Genomic DNA, 16,442 nt, shown 5'->3' with positions numbered 1-16,442 from the left:
ATTCAAAAGTTTACCGATTTCTCTATGCATGTGGGATTCCATTCAATGTTCTTCGCTCACCTGATTGGCAGGAAACAGTTTCTGCCATAAATGATGCCCCTAAAGGATACAAGAGCCCTGGGTATGACCAGGCTAGAACTGTTGGACTTGATCATGAAAAAGCAAAAATATCACATTCTTTGAGTAGAATGACAAATTCTTGGATTGAGCATGGGGTGTCCATTGTATCTGATGGATGGACAAATGTAAAAGGCAAGCCATTGATAAGTGTTCTTGCTATGTTTGTTAGTGGTGCCATCTTTCTTTCAACATATGATTACTCAGACAAGTTCAAGATCGACATCAACATTATAGAACCATTACTCGAAACAATTGAACGTATTGGGCCATACAATGTCATCCAAGTCATCATTGATAATGCTATTAATTGTAAGGCAGCGAGAGCAGTTATTGAGGATAGATACCCAAACATATTTTGGTCTGGGCGTTTGGTTCACACAATGAACCATTTTATGCATGATATTATTAAGAACAAAAACCAACAATACAAATGGATTGGTGATTTGTGCAAGAGAGGCAAACAAACGATAAAATTTATTACAAATCATAACAATACCCATGGGCTTTTCCGCAGTCACTCAAGATTGGAGTTGTTGAAGATTGCGAAGACTAGATTTGCTAGCTATTACCTCACCTTCATGTGCCTTTTGAAGGTAAAAGAGTCATTGGCTAGCATGGTATCAAGTCCACACTGGCAGCTATTAAAAGAAAGAGCTACAAATGTAGTTGATAAGCAAGGTTTTGAATAGGTGGAGGAGACCGCTCTTGATGGTCAGTTTTGGGCACGTGTGAGGCAAGTATTGGAATTCACCAAGCCCATTTATCGCATGATTCGTTTTGCAGATACAGATAAACCCGTTTTCGCTCCCGCTCCCAAGTAACCTTGCCCCAAACCCACTATGGGACAACACATGATGACTTGCATGGAAAATTAGGGGACATTCCCTAATTCATCATTATTGGAGCCCTCTCTCTCATCATGGCACTTAGAGGACTCAACGTGGCCCTCCAACAACCCTACATCATGATGTCATCAACTCGGATTGCATATGGATGGCTTATTCATGACTTGTGGCCAAGACTTGTTTTTAGCACATTATTTTATAATTTTGGGGGTGCATTAGGCTAATTCGATTTAGAGAGACTCATATAAATAGAAGCGAGTCTCATTTGTGAGAACTCATCATCATCAATTGGATTCTTCTATTGTAAAAGAACCTGCACTTTTTCTTTGGAAGCTATTGGAGTATCTTGGATGCACCATGATATTTGGAGCTGATTTTTGATCTTATCTTAGAGCTACTTCTTGAATATGGATGGATATATTGCATGATTATCTTGTAAGTTGTTTTGTTGATGAAATCTTTCTCTTGAAAATGTCTAATGTATGTAATTGTTGCAACTAATGTAAATGCTATTGTGCCCTAATTTTGTTGAAGCTACTTGGTTGGCTCTTGCTTATGTTACTTGTGATATAACATGCAGTGAATGTTCCTAGTGATGGAATATTAGTTTTCTTCATGAAACTCCATATTCTAATAGTAGGTAATTGTTGAAGGTTGGTAGCTATGACACTAATTTTTGCCCTCCTTGAGGACAAATTTGGCCAATCTAATGCATCTAGGACTTCATAGCCCAAAGGACTAGGCACTAGTCCAAGGATTTTGGTGATCAAACTCCTCTTTCTCCATATTTTCTCCTCTTAAATTTCAGTCCCCTAAAGGTAGGGCAGAAATCTAAGTATTGGAACAAAATTTTAGAGAGGTGATTTTTCAGGAATCCGAGGGTCCAAACATCAAGCTCAGGGTCTAAGCTACCTATGCTCCAAGTTTGGTGGGCATCCGCCTGAGTTTCATCCATAAAATATCTTGCCCTAGGTGCTACTCTAAGAGGGAAAACCTAGGTCTTTCTCTCTCATCTTGGGGACTTCTTTGAGGGTTGTATGAGCCTAGTATTCATTGGAATAAATCATAAGAAGTCCTTTCTTCTCTTGGGTCTTGACCTTGTGAATACCTGTTACCATTGAGAAACCTTAAAACTCTAGGTCTTGTGCCTTCTTTCTAGTGTTTTCTTCTTTGTAACCTTGTACCTTTATTGAACCTCTCTTTGACTGATCTGTAGCTCCATCACCTCGAACCTTCGATCCTTGAATATCTATTATAGGTGATCACAATCATACGGAGACTCCTCCCATCGATGAAAGTCTGTAAAGAATATGGGACCTTGGTTTTGGTGATAGTGGGTCATTATCCATTGTTGTCACTTAGTCTAGTAGTTATCCTGTAGGTTTTCTCCCCTTAGGGCTCTGCTAGATTTTATGGTAATAGTACTATAGCCCACCAAAAGTGGGGTACCACTTTGGAGAGCTTTTCTTTCCGATGTATCCTCCTTTAGCTAGCAGCATCAACCCCTGACAAGCACCTGATAATTTTGATGTGCTACTTTATCTCCGCCACCTGAGCTAGCCATCATGTACCCTCGCATGTCTGTCAAGATCATATGTTTGAAGGTGTGCCATCCAATCCTAAGGGTATGCTTTTTCATTATGTAATTGGGTGCTTATGCTTGTTTTACTTGGGCTCACTTGGGCACAGATCACTGGGTGACTTGGAAGGAGAAAGGGTTTTGATTGTAGTCTTGTTCCCTTACCTCAACTGGGCGGTTAATCCTCAACCCTAGTCCCTTGGGATCTCCCCTATTGGCTTATAGTTTTAGGATGGGCACTACTTGGGAAACCTCGATTTTGGTAGTGTGGTCCTGTTTTTTTGTTCTACATTTTTTACTTCCCTCTGCACATTACATTCCCCATTTCATCATCTTCCCTCTCTAAGTCCACAAGGCTCTAACACTCCCCATCCCCTTGTCCACATATCTGGGTTAGGCCTGGAATAATGCCCCAAAGGTTGATGCGCCTAAAAAAAATGAAGGGATAAAAGCATATCATGGCAACATATAAAAGGGAATATACCGCAAAATGAAAAGGATGGTTGGGACAATAAAATTTAGCATGTGGGCAAAAGCTAAACATGAGCTCTACCCCTTAACATTCATCACCCTGGTTCCTAGGGCTCCCTTTGAGCGCCCCTTGCATCATTAAGCAACCCATGTATGTTCCAACCCCTGGTGGGCGATGAGCTGTCCCACCTTAAGGGGGTAATCACTACCAGTGATGATAATATTGGAAAGATATCGCCAAATATGAGAAATATCGCGATATTTTTGGCGAGGCGAAATATCGCCTAGAAAATATCGTGATATTTTGGCTCCTAAAAATATCGCGATATTATGAGATATTGCCGATATCTCGGCAAAATGTTGCGCGACGATATAAAATATCATCGGGCAGGGTAGGCCGCGGCTAGAAAAAGGTAAATTTGTCTTTTTTTTTCTTCATTTCTGTCTCTGACTGTTGGAGAAGGAAGGGGAAGAGTTTTGTGATGGTTTTCAAGGAGGGATTGAGGATCAAACAACAATTATCACCACCAACTAAGATTTTTTTGTGGATCAAAGATTGAAGAACAGTGAGACAAACTTCATTTCTTCCATTAATAGGTATGTTCTTAAAAACCCCTATGTTAATGCTTTTTTCATAGATTTAGGGTTATGCTTGCTTGCCTCTTTGCCTGCCAACATTTTGTTTCTTTGTTTTTTTTCCATTTGCTATGATTTTCATGCCCATGAGCCAATGCAAGGGTTTTCTCCATATTTGGACAGCAGGCTTCATTTTTTTTTTCAACTTTCTTATGCACCCTCTTATTGCCATTTTTCATTCACATTGCAAAATGCAAATAATGTAGTAATTTTTTTAAAATGAGGTGGTTATTCCTTATTATTTTTTGTGTTGGGGGGTTTAATGCCAATTTTTTGTTTTTTTTTGTGCCCTTGGTTTGAATTAGTTCACTACAAATGTCAAATATGCCAAAAGCCTTGGACCCATTTTGGGAGCATGGGGAGCCGATTGGTGGGGCAAATTGGGCATATATATCATGCAAATTGTGTGGGACCAAGATGTCAGGAGGGGTTACGCGATTAAAATACCATCTGGCTAGACTCCCTGCACATGATGCAGATGTAATACCTTGTATGGTTTCTAGTGCGGAGGTTATACAAAAAGCTCTTGAAGCAATTGCTGAACAAGACAGAAAGATAGCTGCTAGGGAGAGGGCACTGGTCTTAGATAGATAGCTGCTAGGGAGAGGGCACTGGTCTCAGATAGATAGCTGCTAGTTTTATTTGTTTAAGTTTATAACTCATGATGATGAGATACTTTTATATATGTGATGTTATTTTGTATTGGTTCTCCACATTTGAGTCCTTGATTCGACAATTATTAGGGATCAATAAGATTTGGTATCGCCTTTGAAGTTTGATGTATCATTTCTATTTGACATCATATATATCAGTGCTTTCTTCATATTTATGTGCCAATGTATTTAGTTCATGTTGTTATTGCTTTATATGTTTAAAAATCTGAAAAAAATGAATATATTATGCATTTTTTATGCTTGTCGATATTTGCCGATATTGCCAATAAGATGTTTTCTGGACCCTCATCGATATTATCAACATTGATCACTACTACATCATAAACATCATACTCTCATTCCCTGAAGCCCAAGTAGTAAAATAGAAGAAAAAATCAATAAAAGGAAAAAGGAAAATGAAGAAGGGTGGAAAAACAAAGGCCAGGGTAACTCATGTACCACAATTTCTCCCTCATACAATCATACACTCAAATATGTGGACATCCCTCATCATTACCACCTACCTTTGAGCCTTGCTACCGCTTAAACTAGTAGGGGACCTAAAGGGGAACCCCTAAAGGGCAAATGCTAGACCAAGGGCAACAAATGGAGACTTAGCCCACTGTCACCTCAACTAAGGCTCCCTTCTATTTATAGACTTTCACCGATGGGGGGAGACCCGGTATGCATAGAGGCAACAATGAAGGATACATCAATGATATAAGTGACCCAAATGAATCCCTTTCCCAGAAGAGTTGGAAGGATTGAACTTGCTTACTTTCTAAGCAAGGTACTATGTGTTCTAGGGAAAGGAAGAGAGGATTTGAGGGTTAGGTTTATGGGATAAGACTCGTGAAGGAGTTTCCTAATCCCTAAAATCCTTGTTAGAATTGGTATCCTAAATGGTTCTTGAAGAATGGTCTTTCAAAGGAATGGGACCACACGGGGTCAAGTGGACCAGGCCTAGGGTATGAGGTAAGAATGTAGCAACCAATGATATCCTTACCCTAGAAAAGGTGGGAAAGGATCAAAGAAATTTTTTCACTCAGGGATGTTGCTTTGATCCTATGAGGTACTAGCCTTGGGGATGTCAGGGCAAGTTTTGATCCCGGAGCTAGGGCTTGGCTTTTCTCCCAACTCCACTGTTAGAATGTCTTCAAAATTGGAAGAGAGCTAGAGGAAAGGCCAGCGCAGGAGACCCTAGGATATCAAATTTGTTTGATGCCTAGCTTGTCGGGAAATTGATGCCCTAAGTACCCCAATGTGGCTAGACCTAGGAGGAGGTGAAAAAGATGAAGAAATAGATTTAAAGTGACCACCTTTTGAGGGATCAATGCCTAATTCCTTTTTGGGGATATGGAGTCAAGGAGAACTATGAAGATGGATCTCGTTTCTTGTTCAAGGAGGCTCTCAAAGTCAACTTCGTCCAATGTTAAGGGCAAGAGAAGAAAAGTGACCTTAAAAGCATTTATACTTCGTTACAAATGGAGAAGTCTTGTCAAGGTAACTTCGACCTCTAGGAAAATTCATTCATCAAACATGGCCCATACATAGAGACAAGCTATATAGAGACATAATTCCACATTGATGCTGTAAGTGCATGCAACAACTAGCCCTAAAATAGCGAAAATATCATGATCAATGTATGCAACAAAGTAAAAGAAATTAATGTCAAAATTGTACTTAGATGTAAGAGAATATATCTAACCATCATCATTTGCAATATAAGAAGCTCCAAGATAAGAAGACCCAATCCACACATCAAAATTCATCCATGATCCAAAAATATCCTCCAAGAAAAAAATGCGAAATTCTCAAGAGAGAGAATGATCCAAGTCAAGTGATGATACGAAGTGAATTCATCTAACTCATATTTATACACTCATTAGGAGTTCAAATTACCTAATTGGGACTAAATTAGCCCCTAAAATAAAATGATGTGCACATTATCTAACTTTTGGTGACAAACCCACCAAACTAGCTCATAAATGAAAAATAAGCCTCTCAAGAGGTCAAATAATAATCTATGCATGTTGTAGGGCCCTCTAAGAGGCCTAATGAGGTCCATCAGTGCCACAATGAAGAGAAGGACCTTCAAAAGAAATGGACAAGGGGGTGGCCCCTTGTAATAACCTGTGGTGCAACAAATGACATGTGGGGGCACACAATTTTCCTCACGGGTCTCCAAACAAGTTGAAGATGCCTGTAGATTACCTGCAAGGGCTAGGATGAGGGTGTAGGTGATGCCACATCATCATGCAAGTCCTGGATCATCTGCCAAGTGTATGGTGTAGATCTAGGGCCAGCTGGGCATGATGGATCAGGTGCATCCTCCTCGTCCAATAAGTGAACCATGAGCAATCTCTAAATGATTGTGGGGATCCATGGAGTGCAATCTGCTACTGTGGAGGCCCATGGCTCTCAACTCTCACCCTACATGTGCCAATGTAGCTCTCTGGAGGATTCGGACCTCGTATAGGGATACCAAGCCAAGATGGAAACCATCTGCAATCTTGCACAAGATCCGATGCGTCCCCTAGCCTTCCAATACAACAAGTCATTAGAGAAATCGAGTAAATGAGCTTACCTAATCATGGACCATAGGCGAGACTCCATAATGGCCTACCCTTCCATAATGGGCTCCGGGATGTGCCAATGTCTCCTAAACTCCAAATGAGGTTAACCAGTAATCCTATTAGGTGGTTTCTACTTCTAAAGGGGATAATATAGTCAAGGTACATTCTTCAAGAGGTCGTGGCATGTGACAAATAGGTGAATGGAGTAGGGAATGATAAGGGATAACCCTGGGTCACATGCTGGGGTACAAGGGTAGCTAATAAGAGGGAAGACCACTCTTGGGTTTATAGTGTGTAGAAGGGAGCAATCGTGGTACATGAGGTGCCCCGACCTTGATTTTTCCACCCTTCCTTATATGTCTTTTGCCTTTTCATGATTTTCTTTGATTAACTGCTCGGGGCTCAAGGGGTCAGAGCATGATGTATATGGTATAGCAGTGAATTCCCCCTTTTAAGGTGCGACAGTTCATCGTCCACCAAGGGTTGGGACAATCATGGGTTCCTATATGATGAAGAAGGCTCATAGAACCTGTAGGAACCAGGGTGATGACCATGATGATGGGGTAGAGCTCATGTATTAGTTTTTTCCCATGTGCTAAATGTGTTTGTCCTGACCATCTTTTGCATTTTGTGGTACATTTTCCTGTTGAATGTGGCCATATATGCTTTTTTCTTTCTTTTTAGTTGTATCAACCTACGGGCTTCAGTGCGAGCCATGACCTAAGGTGTGGGAAAAGGGAAGGGGCATGCTAATCCTATGTGGACCTAGTGGAGGAATGTGGACCCAGGTGGGAGAAATGATGAATGGGGTAAAAATGAATGGAAAGAGGGTAATATAAGAAGATAAGGGAGTGGGACCACACAACCAATATCGAGGTTTCCTGTGAAATACCAACCCTAGAACCAAATGGTTTATAAAAGAGATCCCACGAGACTAGAATCCAAGGTTAATTCATAAAAGGGGTCTGGGGGACAAAAACACAAACCTAGCCCATTCTTTCCACCGGATCCCCCCATTAATCCATGCCCATAAGTGTTCATGATAAGCAAACTACACTACTTAATTTCCAAATGACAAGGCACACGTTTAGATTCCGGAGGTCCACATTCAAACATATGATCATGGCAGATGGGTGAGGGACCACATGGTTAGCTTAGGTGGTGGAGAAAATGGCACAGTGAGCTAGTTGGTGGTTGCAAGGGGTTGCTGGTTGCTGGCTGCCGACTGAGGACCATCTTGGAGAAATTTTTTTCTCCTGGCGATATTACCCACAAAATGGTGGGTAACAAGCCTATGTCATTCAGCCTTGAGACCCTTGTGTCCCAATCCACCTCATCATTATTCACATAAAACATACCACTTGAAGGATGTCCCTTGCACATGTCCTCCACTTAGGGGCTAGGAACACCTAATAGTGTTGTTTGTTAGTTATTCCTACCAAGGGAGGTAACACAATTATGTGCTCAAAGCCTCAAATTTGGAAGGGAAACCCACTATGAAGTCTCATTTCTGCCCTTGATTAACAAGCTTATTCACTCAATGGCACTAATGAATTATTGTGTCTGAGGGTGAGGAGATGCATTGGATCATATATAGGATTGCAGGTGGGTTTTCATCTTGGACTTGGCCTCCCTATATGGGATCCAGGCCCTCCAGAGGATCATGATGGCATTTGTAGGATGAGCGTTGAGAACCATCAACCTCCTTTCATGTAGAGCATTGATTGCCACACCATGGGCTTCTTCAGCACCACTATTAGTTTATTCGTTGCCCCAATTATTCGAGAGATGATGCAGTTGGACCATGATGCCCCAACCGATTACACGTTGCATCTAACACTTGGGTTTTGATTCAAGGCCCAAAGGAGGTTGTCTTTCCTAGGGAGACATGGGAGGGCATGTGTCTCGCTAGAGTCCTCATTGATGGAGCATCAACATAATTTGCAGCCACTAGAAGACCCATGCAACCCATTTTGGAGCCCCAAGCCCAAAATAGGGGCCTCGAAGATGTTTTGCAACAAAATGAGGAGATTATCCTCTTCATCATGATTTTAGAGGCCCTCTACCAAAATTCTAGCACAAGAGGCCTCAACGCTAGCCTTGGAGAGCACTTTGCTTGCATGACGTCAACCCTACGTGGGCTAAAGGGAGATAAAATAATGATTATTTGTTAAGCTATCTTAGTTGGCTTGTAACCAAGGGCCTTTCACATCATTTGTTATGTGGTAGGGGCTTTGTCATTAGGAAATCGAATGGATAACAGTTGTATAAATAGATGAGACTTACTCTCATCTCAAGCCATCACTTCATGGGATTTCATACCTTACAAAAGACTTCGGACCCAAGTTGTAGTAGAGGAAACTTTTAGATGTTTTTGGAATGCACTTTGATGTTTGGATCTTAATTGCTATCATTTTGGAGCATCTAATATATTGTTGATGGATGGATATACTCTACATTGTCTTGTAAGTGCCTCTTTATGGTGAAATTATTTTGCAAATGATGTCTAATGCATGGGATTTATTCTCATGATAAGATTTAGTACTTTATTTTGTTAAATATCTTTCAAAATTGTAATATTGGGAAGCTTATGATGTGGAAAGAATGTTTCTAGTGGATAATGATTGCATTTAATCCCTGAAATTCCATGAACTAATATTGAAGATGGTAATTGTTGAAAGGGGGTAGTTAGAGCTTCCTCTTTTAGCCTCCTTGAAGGTCAATTTAGCTAATTATAAGTACCCATGACTCCATACACCTAATGGTTTAGGCACTAATCAAGTCCCTTGGTGGTCAAACTTAGTTTTAATCTATAGATTTCTTCTTCTTTTTCATTCTCTTGAGAACCAGGAGGCCCATCTGGGGCTTGGTGCGAATTTCTCAGGAAGAGAGTTTTTTTGCCGATCTACGAACCTAAACATTAAGTTGAGGTGTAGGACTACCTCTTCACAAAATTTGGTGGGCATCCACCTAGGTTTCATCCATAAATTCAAAAGCCCTAGTTTTCACACCAAGAGGGAACCCTAGTAGGCTAATCCTTTAACTTGGGGACTCTTTGAGGCAAATTTTTGGTTCTTGGTGAAGTAAATCTATCATTGCCTCTTCTCTCACCTACCTTGACCTTGGATGCACCTATATCTCATATTAAGTCTCCACCCTAGGTGTTGTGTAGTAATCCTTTGAGGGGTTTTTTGTGGAAAGTTTTACTAGCCTCTGCCAGGGCTCGCACCTTTGTTGAACTTTTCATTGAATGAGTTACCTTGCCTCACTTCAAACCTACCACGAAGACATTTATCACAAGTGAGTAAAATTGGAACTCCTCCCGTTGGTGAAAATTCGAGTAGAGCAAGGGACTTAGGTTGTGGTGACAATGGGCCTCTGTCCCAAGTGTTGTTGTGCCCTCTAGCTTTTGCCTCTTGGTGTTGTTTTTCCACGATACTGGAGTCTAGGATAGAATCTTAAATCATTAACGCTACCAATCCAAGTATCACAACAGGACTACTTTGCATAGCAGAACAATATACAATAATAAATCTACTAGTGCACTAAATATAGACAACTTTGTACAAATTTATACAACAACCCAACTTCGTTATATTAATCAAACTGATAATACAAAAGTCTAGGGCTCTTGTACTAGGGATAATGACCCTCATACATTCACTGATACAAAGATATAAAACTAGGGTTTGGTTTCGGTCACTTCAACAACCAATCTACTCTAAACAAGATACATTGGTGCTCTTGTTGACGTAGCATGCTCTCTCAGCTCCCCTCAGTCGTACCCTGAACACACCTGCTCGGTCCTTCGACTCTTGATCTGTAGCAACACAACTCTGTCTCTATCAATGAAACAACTCCATTAGGTCACTGAACTCGACTCCACCCACTCTCTTGTTGACTGTTAGTCCTTCAATGCATCAACACATCGAGACTCCTATCGAGTTGTTCACAACTCTGTTTGTGAACACTGTCAACTACCCACTGCTACTCCTCAGCTCTTTTGGGACTTTCTTCCCATTAGTGTCTTCCTGTATTTCTTGATGAAGACACACTTAGGGCTAGAGGGCTTCCCACTATCACTGTCAAATGTCCTTTTCCAACAATGAAATTAGGGAATGGAGGATGACCCAACTTCTATTGTAGATGTCCTTCTCCACAAGGAAAATCTAGGGCTACAAGCTGTTCCTGGCTGATCAGACCTATGAGCTCTTCTTCTGCCATTTCTAGCAATCTCCTAGTCCTTCAAGGGACTTGTTCCTTGGGGCTTGAAGCAAGCCTCTACAACCCTCCACAATTTGTTCTTTAGGCTACTCCAACTCTGCCACTTCTAGCAGGCCTAAAGTCCTTCTTAGGTCATTGCACTTAGGGCTCAGATTTGGACACTTTCATGCTGCCCTCCATCAGTCCACAAGTGTCCAAACAAATCCAACCAAGCTATCCTTTACTAGGACTTCATCCACCTAGCAACCAAACATCAACAAGAGAATACAAACTCCAACACCCTACTGGTCTCCTCTTGTCCTTAGGATATACGCATCCTTGAGCTCTGGTTAGGGCTGAAGTCAAGCTGCTACAACACCTAAATCTCTGCTCCAAAATTGTGTTCCCTTCTCCAAACTGGCTGCCACTCTTTGCTATCCTTCTAGGTCTTCCAACCCACTGTGTTAGGCCTTGGGATGGTCCACAAGGCACCCCACAATACTTTGTTCAGAACAACAAGACATCTGCCCACTATTCAAGGGTTAACACCCTTTGTTTAGGCTGCAACTAGGGGATAGGGCCCTCACTAGGCCTCTCATCCCTCCAACAATTCTCCACATATGTTGTTGTAGCTACAACACACCTGCAACCTAGAATAGAAGCAAATAACCACAAAACCGTGCACAAAACACCCTTATCTCACCTCTGAAATTTGCAACATGCTCTTCCACTTGCTCAGCCCTATCTAGGGCATCTTCTCACCTACAAAGACACAAGAAAACCCTCACCAATAGCTCTTCTCCCTTCGTTGTTGCCACAAAAGCATTCAATGTTGTTTTGGAAGGCCTATTGACGAACTCGGCCTAAAAAACAAGCCTCCCTTCCAACATACAATCAAACAAAGAAATTTAGCCTTTTCATTGTGATAGTCCTCCTTATTCATGCCGAGATTAGCCCTTCTACACCTCGGCCTCCTGCCTGTGCAACTCGGTCCCCAAACAATCTAGAAAGAAGGCATAACCTATGCCTCTTTCACCTTTGCTGGGTTCCTCCCTTCTTGTGGCCAAATCAAAGATGCTCCTTGAGATTTCGTTGCTCTTGGTGTTAATCAAGGTTGTCATTGATGTCAATATGGCATCGTTGAGATGGAAGATATTCTTGTGATGCATTATCCTTTGAGATATTGCCCTAGCCTCATTATGCAAAACCTGAAAGTAGAAAACCATAATTCTTTATAAATCTAACCCTAAGTCTATTCCTCAAAACCCATCGATGAAACCCTAAATGCCAAATTCATGAAACCCTAGTCTTTATTGAAAATAAACCCTAACCCTAATTTGTTGAAAGGGTGTTGATGAAAAATCCTACAAAATTATGTTTTGACATTGAAAAAAATATATCAAACACAAAAAAAGGAGCCAAAAAATATTAAACATATATATACATTTATTTATATCAAATACATACATACATACATATATATATATATATATATATATATATATATATATATATATATATATATATATATATGTGATATAAACTATATAACATATATCCTCACTCCTTGTTGAACGGTGCAACCCCTCCCTGTCCACGTCAATACCTCCTCGATGGTCACCACATTTGCGTTAATTAAAAAATGAACAACGAAAGTGGCACGGGAAGTTTTTTAGAATTGGCTAATACGCACAATAATTAAACTAAAACCTGTTTCTGTCGGCTTTCCAAATACAAACGTGACTGGTCGGCTCCACATGGATAGCTTACGTATACATATTATGACACAAGCTTATTTGGATGAGACAGATTTTTCGGCGAAGTGATACATAACACAGACAACAAGGTTCACATCTCGTGAACTTAAGTGGAAAAATTACGGTAAACGCATATCATTTTTCTGAGTCAACCAAATTACAATCAACAGAAAAACTCGGACACGGTGGCAACCTCGTGAACCATATAGTCAGCGTGAAAAATCAGACAGCGTGCGGTTGAGGTTTCTGAAATCTCGGACAGCCTGCGGATGTGTTTTCTAAGCACTCAGATAGCCTGCGGATGTGTTTTCTGAGCACTGGATAGCCTGCAGATGAGGTTTTGAGCACACATCGGACTAGAGCAACACCTTGGACAGCCTGCGGATGAGAGTTTCTGAGCACACTTCGGACTAGGTCAGAGCAGTTGCACAGTGATTTTGTAGAATCCACCTTTGAACAATGAAGAGTTCTCTCTTGGATAGTGGACAGTGAAGTAAATCAAGGGCAAGTACAAAGCAAAGCCAAAGTGTTTTCGTTTCTGAAGTAGTGAAGACATTGAAGAATATACCAAGAACATTGAAGTAAGTACCTTACACATTCTCTATTAAACAACAGGATTGGTGTCCTTGGAGTTGGTGCTCCTAAACACAAGGTAGGTGCCTTGGATTAGATAGGGTCGAAGCCCTAGAGGTTGGAGCCTCATCAAAACCAAGTTGGTGCTTGGGAATAATTATCATACATTGTATCTATTCTTTTATATTCAATAAAATTATTCTTATATGTTTCTCTGATTAAATTGTGAAGAATCTAACTGGTAATAATAACAATTGAAAGGAAATATTGATTCACCCCCCTCTCAGTATTTCCAACACTTGGATGTGTCTTTTAACCTCTCATAAGTTCTCTATTTATATGTTTCATGTGGGGTCTGACGTGAGCCCTTAAGGGCGCTCCTCCAACTAGGCTAACTTAATAGTTTAGCCCTGACAACCACACTCTAACATATAAAAATTCATAACTCAACTTCTACAGCTCCGATTTGGATGATTTTTGTTGCCTCTAGTTGCTCTAGAAGTCCTCTATCATCTCCATCTGTCAAACCATCAATCCTCATCACAGTTTCATACCCACATGCTTGGGTGCAAAGCCCACATACTTGGGTTCTAAACCCACACATCAATTTTGTGTGTCCATTCCTCCAAAATCCTCTACCCTAAGGTTTGGAGTACCTCCCAAGCTACACATCTTAACACTTCACATGGCCTGCTAGTTTGTGTAGCAACAATTACCAAGGCCTAAGGGGAAGTCAGTGGTTACCTCCTGATGGATCTTCAAGATCAAGCTTGCAAGAGATGGCAGTATCAAGAAGTACAAAGAGAGGTTTGTAGTGAGAGGGTTCTCCGAAAAGGAGGGATTGGATTGTGAGGAGACATTGTACCCGTCACTAGATATGCATCTATTAGGGAAATTATATCTATTACCTCATAGATGGGGTGGAGGATTCACAAGATAGATGTGAAGACAACATTCCTCAATGGGGTGATTGAGAAAGAGTTGTATATTGAGCAACCTTAGAGATTTAAGGTGCATGGGAGGGAGTCCCATGTATGCAGATTGAAGAAGGCCTTATATGTACTTAAATAGGCACCTTGCACATGGTACTCTAGGCTTGATGGATACCTACTTGGATTGGACTTCACCAAGAGTGAGGCAGACTCGAACTTGTACTCTGTGCTTGTTGATGGTGAGCCGCTTATCTTGGTATTGTATGTTGATGATCTCTTTCTAACAGGATTAGAGAGGCTTATAGGGATGTGTAAGGAGGATCTTGCTTCTAAGTTTGAGATGAAGGATATTAGATTGATGCACTAACTTTTGGGACTAGAGGTGTGGCAATAACTATTCATTTCTGGTAGCATCAAATGTGCTCTAAGCCTCAAAATTTGCAGGGAGGCTAGGACACATGTATTCCGCAATACCCAGAAATCGTTTTGGGAAATTCCACCCGGAGACAGTTTTATTAAAATAACTAATTATTTTTAATGGGTGCCTAATTCTAAACTTAGGAAATTAAAATAATTAAAGGGTATTAATCAAACTGTGGGTGAAACTTCTAGAAGAAGACAAGGATCAAGCCAAAATGATTTGAGCCATTGATTATAATCTAATATGGGCCGTTGATTCTCAACTGGAGGATTTTAAGCAAAAAGGTATTAGTAAACATACAATATATGCATATGATAGCTACATATGCATACATTACATGTCTTATGCTAGTATACTTATTAAATAATTATGAAAGATGTTTAAACAAAGGATAAAGGGATTAAGTACCTAAAATCATTAAGAAGGGAAATATTACCTAAAATTCAACACTCTCAAAATATATATATTAAGAGATTTTCGTAATTATAAAGTTATTAATAAAATTACACTTCCATTTTTGTTAATATAAATATGTATAAATATTCATTTTTAATTTAAATATTATAATTAAAATGTTAAAAATTAAAAATTAATATTAAATGTAACAACCATTTGATAAAATACCTAAGTATAAATATTCATTGTATTTAAAGGATATAATAAAAAATGTAAAAAAATTAAAGTTATGTATACCTTTTAAATAAATATTCACTTATATGAAAAAGCACTTGGAGGTTACACGTAAACAAATGAGTAAGTGAATAAAATCTGGGGGAAGGCGGTGGATGAGATGACAACCGCTTAAGGAAAACTATTTATCCATGTACACATGGAGAACAAAAAAGGGAAATGGGGACTGAAGACTAAATCGCTGAGCTGAGAGATTGGAATTGAGAATCAGAGATCTGAGCAATTTTTCTTGAAGCTTTTGGGCACGAGGGTCAGAGTACTTCAATTACGAAGTATTTTGGAGCTGGGTACCAAGGATTGTACCTAGTTTGGTTGGGAGGTTTCAGTCATTTGGTAACAAGAGAAAAATTGGGAACAAGGATAGCCTGGGGTCGACATCAAATTCAAAGAAAAACAAACAGGGATTTTCCTAAATTTCACTTTCTGCAAAACTAGAGGTAATTTCATAAATGTCTATACTTAGACACCTTACAGAAATGAAATGATATTTTAATGTCCAGGAGACTAAAAATAGTCTATGGGACCACCAGTTCCTTATTTTTTCGCCTTTTGCAATTCAATCCTTTTCTTATTCAAATTGATGATGAGCTGGCCCAAACTTCTAACATTCCCCTCGCTGAAAAGACAATGCCAAGAAACTGATGCTAACATATTCTCATAACTTTCTCTGATGTCTTTGAACGCATCAGATTCCAAAATGAAATGTTTCTCCGATTCCACTGCCCTAGATGTGCAAAATGTGCACACCCGTTCTTCCCAAGCTTCTTTAGGCCTTTTCCACTGTCCTATTTCACATCAAAGTTGATGCGAGTTGGTTCTTAATTGAGCAATAAGAACCTTTTCCCTCCACGGTATGTGAGATCCAATGTACTCTTTTTGTTGGAGATCACATGTGGGTTTGAATTCCTCAATGTAGTACTTCTTTGAACTTTCTACCCAACTCTTTCCCCATACCCGTTTATGAAACTTCTCCATAACAAAATTCT

General features: G+C 40.1%; 1 protein-coding gene across 3 annotated transcripts in view; it reads left to right on the top strand.

Annotated features, from left to right (window-relative positions):
* LOC149178831 (protein ARV 2-like) overlaps nt 1-16,442 on the top strand; it is a 434,005-nt gene that overhangs the window by 273,794 nt on the left and 143,769 nt on the right. The window lies entirely within an intron of this gene.

Source organism: Pinus tabuliformis, chromosome 4_1 (assembly GCF_031772625.1).
Source record: "Pinus tabuliformis cultivar Carrire ecotype Pingquan chromosome 4_1, CPIR1, whole genome shotgun sequence".
In the NCBI taxonomy this organism is placed as follows: Eukaryota; Viridiplantae; Streptophyta; class Pinopsida; order Pinales; family Pinaceae; genus Pinus; species Pinus tabuliformis.
The sequence above is the reverse complement of the archived record's forward strand: the minus strand, read 5'-3'. Positions and strand labels throughout refer to the sequence as shown.